Here is a 13,272-nt window from a genome sequence, read left to right on the forward strand (position 1 = left end):
GAGTTTACCAACCAATTTTTGTACCACTACATCACTGGTTACCGGTAGGCTTATTTGAAGTTCAAGGTAATAGGCCTACACATTGTAGTCTAGTAAATTGACCATGTGTGTTAGGGTGACCATCCTGTTTTCCCGAGACAGTTTCAGCCACATTTTACGGTGTCCCTACTTTCAGTCTACAAAAATGGTCAATTTGTCAGCAAGACGCATCAATTAATGTAGCATTAATGTAGGTCTAATCAATGGCAATCACTGAATGTCATTAGGCACATTGTTTGGTATTTTGTAAACAGATGTATATTTCCATTCATCAGATGGTGCGAGTGTACATGCATTGCACTGTTTGGATTATTTTGGAGTGGGATGAACATGCACAGGTAACCTACTTTTTAAAGTGGTTTGTTTGATAATCTGATGAAAACATCATGACTGGTTGTTTTCAGGGTTGGAAAATACGTGGTGTCATGTCTACTCCCGCTCCTCCCCTCCGGCGTTCGACGTCGTCGGTTTACTAACCACTGTTCCTGGCAACCATCATTATACGCACCTGTGCTTCATCATGAGGCACACCTGAACTCCATTACCTCACTTATTACCTCCCCCTTTTTTTGGCACTCCCTTAGGTGCTTTCCCCAGGCAGTATTGTTTCTGTGTGTCATGTCAAGACGCTACTCCTATGTTGTATCGTTCCATGTTCTTTGTTATATTAAACTTACCACCTGCACCTGCTTCTCGACTCCCAGCATGTACGTTACAGAAAACTGTCTCATAAAATGGAAGCAGCAGGAAATCAGGACATCTCCCAGACGGTCGACAAGCAGGGAACCTTCTTCGTCAACACCACGACCAGCTGGCACAACTAGGGACAACTAGTACGCATTCACCTTCCAGACAGTAGCAGCATCCAGCAGATGGAATGAGCCGGCGGTTCATACGTTATTCAGAAGAGGACTGCGGAAGGGGGTCCAGACAGAACTGGCCTGTCGAGACGACAACCTCTCCTTGGACGCACTCATGGCGATGGCCATCCATCTGGATGACCTACTTCGGGAGCGTCGGCATCTCATCACTTCTTTCCCTCCCTTAGTGAACACTTTAGATCAGAGCCTGAACCCATGGAGGTAGAGGTCACACACCAACCCGCAGTGGAGTGACGCAGACGGAGACAGCTGGGGCTATGTCTCTATTGTGGTCAAGTAGGGCTCTAGCAGTGTCCAGTACGTCCCAGCTCGGGATCCACAAGAGCAGAGGGACGATCACGTGATCTTCCACCTCCTGGGGCAGGTGTGAGTATCCCTTCTTCATCACTTTCTGCCAAACGCTTTTTGGTGTCGATCACACTAGTTGACTGTCCCTCATGTACTGTCTGCAGCGTTAGTGGAGTCCAGTGCCGTGGGGGAACTTTATTGACCAGACCCTTGCCTTGTCTCTTAACATCACCTCATACCCGCTCTCCTCTCCTTTCCCGGTTCAAGCCCTCGATACTTGGCCATTAGGTCCCGGGACCATCACAAACATCCATTCACCCTCACCATGGAGTCCATCCATCAGGGGAACATTCCCATCATCACCAGTGCAGCAGCTCACAAGATCATCCTCTGCCTGCTTTGGCTTCAACGCCATAACCCCATAATCTCATGGTTGAGGATAAAAATCAAGGACTGGGCACCCGAATGCCAGAGGACCTGCCTTCCCGTCCGCTGTGGTTCCACGTCGGTTGAGAGTCCTGTGGTTGCCCTTCAGCCCAACATCCTGGAGGTATACCAGGACCTGCGGTATACGTCCAGGATGTCTCCATCCTTATCGCCCCTGAGACTGTGCCATCGACCTGCTTGCAGGCTTTGCGCTACCGCACAGATGCATCTACCCTCTATCGGTGACTGAAACCAAGGCCATGGAGGAGTACATCCATGAGGTTCTCCAACAAGGTTTCATCCGCACGTTCACTTCTCCTGCGTCTGCAGGCTTCTTCTTCGTGGTCAAGAAGGATGGAGGGTTACGCCCGTCTATTGATTACAGTGGACTCAATGAGATCACCACCAAGTACCGTTATCCTCTCCTGTTGGTGCCGGCAGCCATCAAACAGCTCCACGGGGCTCGGTTCTTTACCAAATTGGACCTGCAGAGTGCTTACAATCTCATCCGCATCTGGGGGGGATAAATGGAAGACCGCTTTTAGCACATTGTCTGGTCACTACGAGTACTTGGTGATGCCATTTGGTTTAGCCAATGCTCCATCAGTTTTCCAGGCATTCATCAAAGGTCTTCCAGGACATGCTCAGACGCCAGGTGCTCGTGTATATCGACGACATCCTGATCTATTCAGCTACCTTGGAGGATCACATTGCTCACATCCGAGTAGTCCTGGAACACCTCCTGGATAACCAAGTGTTTGTCAAGGCTGGGAAGTGCCACTTTCATCAGTTGACGAGGCCTTCCACCTACTGAAGGACGTTTCACTTTCGCCTCTTTGCTCAAACACCCAGATCCCATGATACCCTTTGTGGTGGAGGTGGACACTTCAGAGGTGGGCGTGGGGGCAGTTCTGTCTCAACAAGGTTATCCACAAAAATGGTATCTGTCTGTGTATTACTCTAAGAAACTCTCCCCTGCAGAGAGGAATTACGACGTCGGCGATCAAGAGCTCCTGGCGGTTAGGTTGGCATTAGAGGAGTGGCGACACTGGCTGGAGGGCGCCAAGGACCCCTTTGTCATTCTCACCGACCATCGGAACCTGGGGTACATACGGACAGCGAGGAGGCTGAATCCGCGCCAAGCAAGGTGGGCCCTTTTCTTTGCAAGATTTGACTTTACGCTGGCCATATCGCCCAGGTTCAAAGAACACCAAAGCCGATGCCCTGTCCCATCTCTACGATTTGGAAGAGGGTGCTGTCCAGAGTGCACCCATAATCCCTTCCTCTCGAGCCTCTGTGGTCTTGGAGGTAGATGTGGACATTCACCAAGCTCTGGAGAGGGAGCCAGCACCCACTACCTGTTCTCCTGGGCGCATCTACATTTTCACAGGGATAAAGGATCGGCTGCTGGCCTGGGCGTTACATTACATGTGGGTACATTTTGTCATTGCCTGTAAGAATGTGTATTTCACCAGCCACGTTGGAGGGTGGTCACATGTGTAGGGTGGTCATCCAAATATGTAGAAGTTGGTCGAATTCACAAGAAAGGTGAATGAAATGTGACTTTGTCCTTGTTTTTCTTGGCCAGTTACATCGTTTTGTTCACACGCTAGGTTATTTTTCAATATTAGTTTGAGTTTGCTGCAACTGTTTGCTGCTAAGAAGACATCGCCACAGATAGAACGATGAGACAGATATTTCACCGGATGTATAAATGTGAAACATCCAGTTGGCATTTCCACTCACTACCAAATTTGGTAATGAGAGGAAGCCCAGTGGCCGGCAGTGGGAGAGTGAAGCGAGATGGATTTTGGCCGACATGCTGCTAATTTACTCATCAATTAAACATTTGAACTCCATACAGTTTTCTGCTTTCAAAACTAGAATCTGTAACAAACAGATTCTAGTTATAGACTTTAACCTTTGCCAGAGTTTGTAACGGTCGTCGTATATAGTGGACCAAGGCGCAGCGGGTTGAGTGCTCATTTTTATATTTTATTTTGAACACTTAATTAACAAAACAAGAAAACGTACGAACGAACAGTATTGCAGGCTAACACAGCAGTGCAACAACAACTTCCCACAAATCCCATGACAAAAACACCCCTCTTAAATAAGACCTTCAATTAGAAGCAATGAAGAGCAGCTGCTTCCAATTGAAGGTCAACCCCATCAACTAAACATAGAAATAGAAAGACTAGACTAGAACATAGAAATACCCATTAAATATTACCCCTCCCGAAGTCTCTGGGCTATGGCGCATCGCTGAAGACCTCGGGCTGATGTGCGTTGCTGGAGACCTCAGGCTGATGCGCGTCGCTGGAGACCTCGGGCTGAACGGCGACTCTGGCTGCGCCGATTCCGGACTGTAGGGCGACTCTCACTGCGCCGACTCCGGACTGTAGGGCGACTCTCGCTGCGCCGACTCCGGACTGTAGGGCGACTCTCGCTGCGCCGACTCCGGACTGTAGGGTGACTCTCGCTGCGCCGACTCCGGACTGTAGGGCGACTCGCTGCACCGACTCCGGACTGTGGGCTGTCTCTCTCGGCTCCGAACTGTGGGCCGTCTCTCTCGGTTCCAAACTGTGGGCCGTCTTTCTCGGTTCGGGACTGTGGGCTGTCTCTCTCGGATCTGGACTGTGGGCCGTCTCTGCTGGCTCCGGACTGTGGGCCGTCTCTGCTGGCTCTGGACTGTGGGCCGTCTCTCTACGGGGCACTGTCGCCGGAAGCTCTAGACGAGGCACTGTTACCAGAAGCTCTGGACGGGGCACTGTCGCCAGAAGCTCTGGACGGGGCACTGTCACCGGACACTCTGGACGAGGCACTGTCGCCGGACACTCTGGACGAGGCACTGTCGCCGGACACTCTGGACGAGGCACTGTCGCCGGACACTCTGGACGAGGCACTGTCGCCAGACACTCTGGACGAGGCACTGTCGCCAGACACTCTGGACGAGGCACTGTTGCCGGAAGCTCTAGACGGGGACTGCGCACTGAAGGCCTGATGCATGGGGCTGGCTTAGGAAGCACCATCCTAGGGACACGCACCACAGGGCTAGTGCGAGGAGCAGGAGCAGGACGAGCTGGACTGGGCTGACGCACTGGAGGCCTGGTGCGTGGGGCTGGTAGTGGAGGTACCAGACTGGAGACACGCACCCCAAGGCTAGTGCGAGGAGCGGGAACAGGATGTACTAGACTGGGCTGACGCACTGGAGGCCTGGTGCGTGGTGCTGGCTTTGGACACGCCAGACTGGAGACACGCACCTCAGGGCTAGTGCGAGGAGTGGGAACTGGATACACCGGGCCATGAGTAGGCACTGGAGGTCTGGAGCGTACCTCCTGCACAACCCGTCCTGGCTGGATGGTAATAGTAGCCCTGTACGAGCGGAGTGCTGGCACAGGGCGAACTGGGCTGTGCAGAGGCCTGATGGTTGCCGTGCGTAGAGCAGGCGTAGGGTAGCCTGGGCCTAGGAGGCACACTGGTGACCAGATGCGCTGCGCAGGCATCCTCCTTCCAGGCTGGATGCCCAATCTAGCACGGCACTTGCGAGGGGCTGGGATCGCTCGCACCGGACTGTGCGTGCGCATGGGCGAGATCGTGCGCACTTCCGCATACTCCGGCGCTCTCCACTCCCTATGCTCCCCATAATAAGCACGGGGAGTGCTCATAGCGTCGTCGCTCCGCCTTGGCTGCCTCTATTTCCTCTGGTGGGCGACGGTATTCACCAGCCTGGTGCCATGGTCCAGCCCCGTCCAGAATTTCCTCCCATGTCCATGATTCCCCATAGTCCATATAGTTCCTCTGCTGCTCCTTACCCCGCTGCTTGGTCCTTTGGTGGTGGGAAGTTCTGTAACGGTTGTCGTATATAGTGGACCAAGGCGCAGCGGGTTGAGTGCTCATTTTTATCTTTTATTTAGAACACTTAATTAACAAAACAAGAAAACGTACGAACGAACAGTATTGCACGCTAACACAGCAGTGCAACAACAACTTCCCACAAATCCCATGACAAAAACACCCCTCTTAAATAAGACCTTCAATTAGAAGCAATGAAGAGCAGCTGCTTCCAATTGAAGGTCAACCCCATCAACTAAACATAGAAATAGAAAGACTAGACTAGAACATAGAAATATACTAACAGAACATTAACCAAAACCCCGGAACACTCTAAACAAACACCCCTCTACATAAACACATATCCCAACAAACCCCGAACCACATAAAACAAACACCACCTGCCACGTCCTGACCAAACTACAATAACAAATAACCCCTTTACTGGTCAGAACCTGACAGAGTTAAAAAAATTGTGTTGTTTAGAAGGAGTGCATTTGAGTTATTGCAAACGCATACTTCACAGAGTAGTCGTTCCCTAATGGTAATATGATAGAACATGCAAATACGATCTCACTAGCTTGTGCTTGGCTCTGCCCACCTCCTTGATCGTTCTGCCCACCATAATTAATTTGCTCCCATTGGAAATGACAGGCTATAGTGTATCTTGGGTTAGTTATAAAAATATTTGACATGGCAGTCTGAGATTTTTTTCATCACAGACAGCCCAAGTTACCACGGTAATGGCACGTCCCTTAAAAAGGGGCAGCTGAACATTTTTGTCTCACCCAATGGTTGTGCTTGATTGAGCATGGGTCACACCCCCAAAAAATTATTCATGAACTTTTAGTAATTTCTTATCATTAAAACACTCAAATACTTTAATTGTTATACTAGATTTGTGTGCTTTTACATTTCTACTTAGGAGCACATCGTGTAGCCTACTCTTTGTAAAACATGTCAGCTTAGAGCCCTGAACTATAATAATATATAAGCCCTCAGCATTTTGTGGCTGGGAAGGCACTTTGATGATTCTTGATGCTCAGTTGTAGAACTGTTGATCTGTTTTTACTATTTTATCTAAATTATTTATTTTAACATACTGTTCATTGGTAAAAAGATGCAGGACACAAAAATGAAATGAAATGAAGCAATATGACCCATTTACTTGTTTTAAAAACATTAGAAAGCATGCTCATCTGTTTTTTTTTTTGTTGTTGTTGTAACTATGGCAAAAACATGTTTTTTTTTTATCTACCTGCCACAGTGGCTGGAGTACCAAAACGTTTATTTCCCATCCTGGTTGTGTTCACACCACATTAAAAGGTAATTCACTGTTAAATTCTGTCTTCATTATTGCCCATAAAAATGTTTTGAGACCCCCTTGAATGTCACGGTGTAATTCTCACTCTGCTAATGCACATGTGGGTTCATGTACTCATCAATACCATGTTTGGTGTGTAAAGCTCAAAACAAGCTCAAATTCATATTCATTCCAAGAGTGCTGATGTGTCTCAACAAAGCAACGTGGCATAGCCTTGCTAACTCTCTCCCACTCTTATTTGCACCCCCAGTGGTCCTGACGCAGGCTGCTGCTGGCTGCCTGTTTTACAGCGAAGGCTGAGGGTGAGCCTTCCTTCCTGGCTGTGTGACAGCGTTGGGAAGCCTGTTCCCTACCCAGTGGTTAAATGAAACACCCCTTCTCTGTCTGGGTACGGTAAACCATACCACAACACTTCATCCTTCCACAGGTCCATCCTCCAACCCTCTTTAACGCTCATGTTTTCGATTTGCCATCTGATATTGCTGATTTGGGGGATTTTATGCTTTGTTGAATAAAACAGAAAATTGTGTAAAGCTAATCCGGCGCCACTTTTTATTTGGCAAATATGCTTTTGTCTCTGTCACCCTGGTTCTATTTTCCGGAGGGGAGAGATCGGTAGGCTTCCAAGGCTGTATCGAGGCCTGTAGCGTGTGAGTGAGTAGCGTGCAGCATATGAGCACTCATCTTTTTAGCATTAAAGGTGATTGACAGCTTTCGGTGAAAGCCGGCGTGTGGGATTTGGGCACATTTTGGTTCACACACACACAAAAACATCGACTCCACCACTGAACCCAAAGCAGCTCAACAGATTTGTCTTCATAACAAGACAGTTGTTGACTAATTTATTTTGAAAGTTAGAGGGGACAAAACTCTAACCCCCCCCCGACACCCTCGGAGAGTGGGCTCATGGCCTCTATGACCCGTCAGCAAAGCTCACAGGTCTAGTTGGTTCATTGTCATTAGTTTGTCACTAACAAGGCCATCAGGAAAGCTGGGGTTCCCATGCATCCCGCCTCCCCTCCACATCTGCTGCGTATCGTTAAACGGAGAAACCCAGTAAAAATATTTACTTCCCTTTGCCTCTTTGAGCTAAATATACTTTTGGAGACGTGGGCGTGATTGGGCTCTGAAAAATGATGTTTCTCTGTCTCTGTGTGCAGCTGTAACAAATTGACTGGTAGATTTTCATCATTTGTGTTTTTGCTCAGCCCTGCGATGAATTACTGTCACATCGCAAAACGTGAACTGTGCTGGAGAATGATGCGTTTGTACCTCCACCCCTTTCCTACTGTCAAATGACCAAATCGTCCTCTAATGGCCTCATGGGTGGAATGTTATTCATATTTTTCATAATTTCATAATTATATATATTTTTAAACCCTGAAAATCTGGTGTTTCTACGTCAAACGGTTTTGTTATATTTCAGTCTTCTGTGATGTATAGTGGGGGAAAAAAGTATTTGATCCCATGCTGATTTTGTACGTTTGCCCAGTTACAAAGAAATGATCAGTCTATAATTTTAATGGTAGGTTTATTTGAACAGTGAGACAGAATAACAACAAAAATATCCAGAAAAATGCATGTCAAAAATGTTATAAATTGATTTGCATTTTAATGAGGGAAATAAGTATTTGACCCCTCTGCAAAACATGACTTAGTACTTGGTGGCAAAACCCTTGTTGGCAATCACAGAGGTCAGACGTCTCTTGTAGTTGGCCACCAGGTTTGCACACATCTCAGGAGGGATTTTGTCCCACTCCTCTTTGCAGATCTTCTCCAAGTCATTAAGGTTTCGAGGCTGACGTTTGGCAACTAGAAACTTCAGCTCCCTCCACAGATTGGCTAGGCCACTCCAGGACCTTAATGTGCTTCTTCTTGAGCCACTCCTTTGTTGCCTTGGTCGTGTGTTTTGGGTCATTGTCATGCTGGAATACCCATCCACGACCCATTTCAATGCCCTGGCTGAGGGAAGAAGGTTCTCACCCAAGATTTGACAGTACATGGCCCCGTCCATCGTCCCTTTGATGCGGTGAAGTTGTCCTGTCCCCTTAGCAGAAAAACACCCCCAAAGCATAATGTTTCCACCTCCATGTTTGATGGTGGAGATGGTGTTCTTGGGGTCATAGGCAGCATTCCTCCTCCTCCAAACACGGCGAGTTGAGTTGATGTCAAAGAGCTCCATTTTTGTCTCATCTGACCACAACACTTTCACCAGTTGTCCTCTGAGTCATTCAGATATTCATTGGCAAACTTCAGACGGGCATGTATATGTATTCTTGAGCAGGGGGACCTTGCGGGCGCTGCAGGATTTCAGTCCTTCACGGCGTAGTGTGTTACCAATTGTTTTCTTGGTGACTATGGTCCCAGCTGCCTTGAGATCATTGACAAGATCCTCCTGTGTAGTTCTGGGCTGATTCCTCACCGTTCTCATGATCATTGCAACTCAACGAGGTGAGATCTTGCATGGAGCCCCAGGCCGAGGGAGATAGACAGTTCTTTTGTGTTTCTTCCATTTGCGAATAATCGCTCCAACTGTTGTCACCTTCTCACCAAGCTGCTTGGTGATGGTCTTGTAGCCCATTCCAGCCTTGTGTAGGTCTACAATCTTGTCCCTGACATCCTTGGAGAGCTCTTTGGTCTTGGCCATGGTGGAGAGTTTGGAATCTGATTGATTGATTGCTTCTGTGGACAGGTGTCTTTTTTACAGGTAACAAGCAGCGGTTAGGAGCACTCCCTTTAAGAGTGTGCTCCTAATCTCAGCTCGTTACCTGTATAAAAGACACCTGGAAGCCAGAAATCTTTCTGATTGAGAGGGGGTCAAATACTTATTTCCCTCATTAAAATGCCAATCAATTTATAACATTTTTGACATGCATTTTTCTGGATATTTTTGTTGTTATTCTGTCTCTCACTGTTCAAATAAACCTACCATTAAAATTATAGACTGATCATTTCTTTGTCAGTGGGTAAACGTACAAAATCAGCAGGGGATCAAATACTTTCCCCCCCCACTGTATATAAAGTGTAATATTGGGATACAAAATCAATAATACTTTTCAACTATATATCTGACATGGTGCAGGTTTATTCTTCTTTGTAAGAACATAACCATGTGTGTGAGGCGTATACTTTTGTTTCAAAGTAGATTTGCTTAAGACTACCAAGAAACACTCTGTGTGACCCTGATCTAGCCCACTGCAGTAAAAGGTTATTAATACAGTATAAAGCCAGAGAAATACAAATACTAGACTATGACAGAATGAAAGGACAATGTGCACTTGTGCTTAGAAAAGAACTAAGAGTTTAGAAAATATTGGCAGCTCCAGCTTAAGTACTAAAGATCCAAGACTAGCCAAGATACTGAGTAATATAAAATAAAATTGATGCAGTCAGACCTTGACTCGAGACTGCGTCAATGGTCGAGACCAAAAAAGACCGATTCAGACAAACGGAGCACATCACATGTCACGTGTACAAGTTAATCTGGGATATAACAATCTGACCTTGATTGAGTTTTTAGTCCTTTTCTAAGCTCAGAGCACATTGTCCTTGAAGAGGGCACGACTAAACCTATTCCCCCTCAGGAGACTGAAAATATTTGTCATGGGTCCTCAGATCCTCAAAAGGTTTTACTGCTGTTCTTTAATTATTTGTTTTTGTTATCGCTTGCTTTTTTTGTGGTATTTTCTTAAAACTGCCTGGTTGGTTAAGGGCTTGTAAGTAAGCATTTCCCTGTAAGGTCTACACCTGTTGTATTTGGCGCATGTGACACATTTTGATTTTATTTGACTTGTGATAGTGTCCTTTGCATACTTCCAGATGAGGAAGCCGAGGGTCAATGAGTAATTTGAATCAGCAGTTGGGTTTGATTCTAATTGGCCAGTATAGCGTATAGTAATTTGCATAATATGTGAGTGCAGAGGGAGTTGATTAGAGGAGATGTCACAGTAGATTCTGATTTCAGCAGCAACTGATTGACCTTGAAGCTCCTAAATTAGCCCGAACGACATGAAAAGTATTGGAAAGTTGTAGAGAGAGCGAGAGAGAGAGAAAGAGTAGGCGTACTGTTACCGTGCTCTTATTTCATTGGCATACTAAATAAAATAAAATAATGTTGAAATTTGATTGATTTTGGATGATCTGACAGATTCATTCCAGGATATTTACAACAAATGACAAAGTTATAATGAGTCACGTGTCATCATGTCTTTTCCATGTCTTTCATGTCTGCTTTGATTTTGTCTGTCTCTAGAAGCAAGCAAAAATATTCACCCCAGTAAAAAAGTGGACTAAGGTAAGAAGTCATGTGAGGTTTATGGTTGGCTTTAGACTTTCACTTTGAAAGTGAGAGGCAGACAAATAGATCTCCATTGAATACAATGAGGGAGATCTGGTCTATACATGGCCTTCGGAAAGTATTCGGACCCTTTGACTTTTTGCATATTTTGTTACGTTACAGCGCCTATTCTAAAATGGATTAAATAAAATAAAAACCTAAGCAATCTACACACATTACCCCATAAAGACCAAGCGAAAAACAGGTCTTTAAACAGAAATACCTTATTTACATAAGTATTCAGACCCTTTGCTATGACACTCGAAATTGAGCTCTGGTGCATCCTGTTTCCATTGATCATCCTTGAGATCTTTCTACAACTTGATTGGAGTCCACCTGTGGTGAATTCAACTGATTGGGCATGATTTGTAAAGGCGCACACCTGTCTATGTAAGGTCCCACAGTTGACAGTGCATATCAGAGTAAAAATCAAGGCATAAGGTCGAAGGAATTGTCCGTAGAGCTCCGAGGCAGGATTGTGTCGAGGCACAGATCTGGGGAAGGGTACCAAAACCTTTCTGTAGCATTGACGGTCCCCAAGAACACAGTGGCCTGCATCATTCTTAAACTGAAGATGTTTGGAACCACCAAGACTCTTCCTAGACCTGGCCCCCCGGCCAAACTGAGCAATCGGGGGAGAAGGGCCTTGTTCAGGGAGGTGACTAAGAATCTGATGGTCACTCTGACAGGAGATGAGAGAACGTTCCAGAAGGACAACCATCTCTGAAGCACTCCACCAATCATGCCTTTATGGTAGAGTGGCCAGACTGAAGCCTGGAGTTTGCCAAAAGGCACCTAAAGGCACCTAAAGATTCTCTGGTCTGATGAAAGCAAGATTGAAATATTTGGTCTGAATGCCAAGCGTCACGTCTGGAGGAAACCTGGCACCATCCCTACGGTGAAGCATGGTGGTGGCAGCATCATGCTGAGGGGATGTTTTTCAGCGGCAGGGACTGGGAGACTAGTCAGGATCGAGGCAAAGATGAACGGAGCAATGTACAGTGAGATCATTGATGAAAACCTATTCCAGAGAGCTCAGGACCTCAGACTGGGGAAAAGGTTCACATTCCAACAGGGCAACGACCCTAAGCACACAGCCAAGACAACGCAGGAGTGGCTTCGGGACAAGTCTCTGAATGTCCTTGAGTAGCCCTGCCAGAGCCTGGACTTGAACTCGATCGAACATCTCTGGAGAGACCTGAAAATAGCTGTGCAGCAATACTCCCCATCCAACCTGACAGAGCTTGAGATGATGTGCTCAGAAAAATGGGAGAAACTCCCCAAATGCAGTTGTGCGAAGCTTGTAGCATCATACCCAAGAAGACTGGAGGCTGTAATCGCTGCCAAAGGTGCTTCAACAAAGTACTGAGTTAAGGGTCTGAATTCTTATGTAAATGTGGTATTTCAGATTTTTATTTGTAATAAATTAGTAAACATTTCTAAAAACCTGTTTTTGCATTGCCATTATGGGGTATTGTGTGTAGATTGAAAAGCAGAAAAAATTATTCAATCAATTGTAGAATAAAGCTGTAACGTAACAAAATGTGGAAAAAGTTAAGGGGTCTGAAAACTTTCAGAAGGCACTGATATCCAGTATAGAGACTGGAGGGGTGGGGTAGAGAGATTCTGGCCCTGACTGTGGTCTTCAGGCTCTCTTGTAAAACTACCCGAAGTGACAGGGAAGTCTCCACAGATGGCATTAACACACAGGACACAAACCGACCAGACAGACAGTCCTGAGAAAACACACACACACACACACACACACACACACAAACACATACACACAGACACTACGAAATACTGTATGCTGTACTACTTTTGGCCAGAGCAATTTTTTGGTTTCCCCTTTTCCCACATGAGAGCTGTCCATAGTGCTGAACACCACTGATCAACCTTTCTCAGCACAAGAACATGAAAAGAACCCTGAAACCAACCTGAACCAACCTTAAAAAACGGTGACAGCTTAGGGAGCAGTATTAAGTCTCCCCTGCAGTAAGACATACTGTAGATGAGAGGCCTGATAATACAGTAGAGAATTAATTTAATCACGAAGGCTCATTGTCAGTTAAACTGTGAGTTTCGCTCCCAGTTGCTCCCAAATGTCAAACACTGGAGACATCCATCACTCATCCACTACATTA

Source organism: Salmo salar, chromosome ssa21 (assembly GCF_905237065.1).
Source record: "Salmo salar chromosome ssa21, Ssal_v3.1, whole genome shotgun sequence".
NCBI classification, from domain to species: domain Eukaryota; kingdom Metazoa; phylum Chordata; class Actinopteri; order Salmoniformes; family Salmonidae; genus Salmo; species Salmo salar.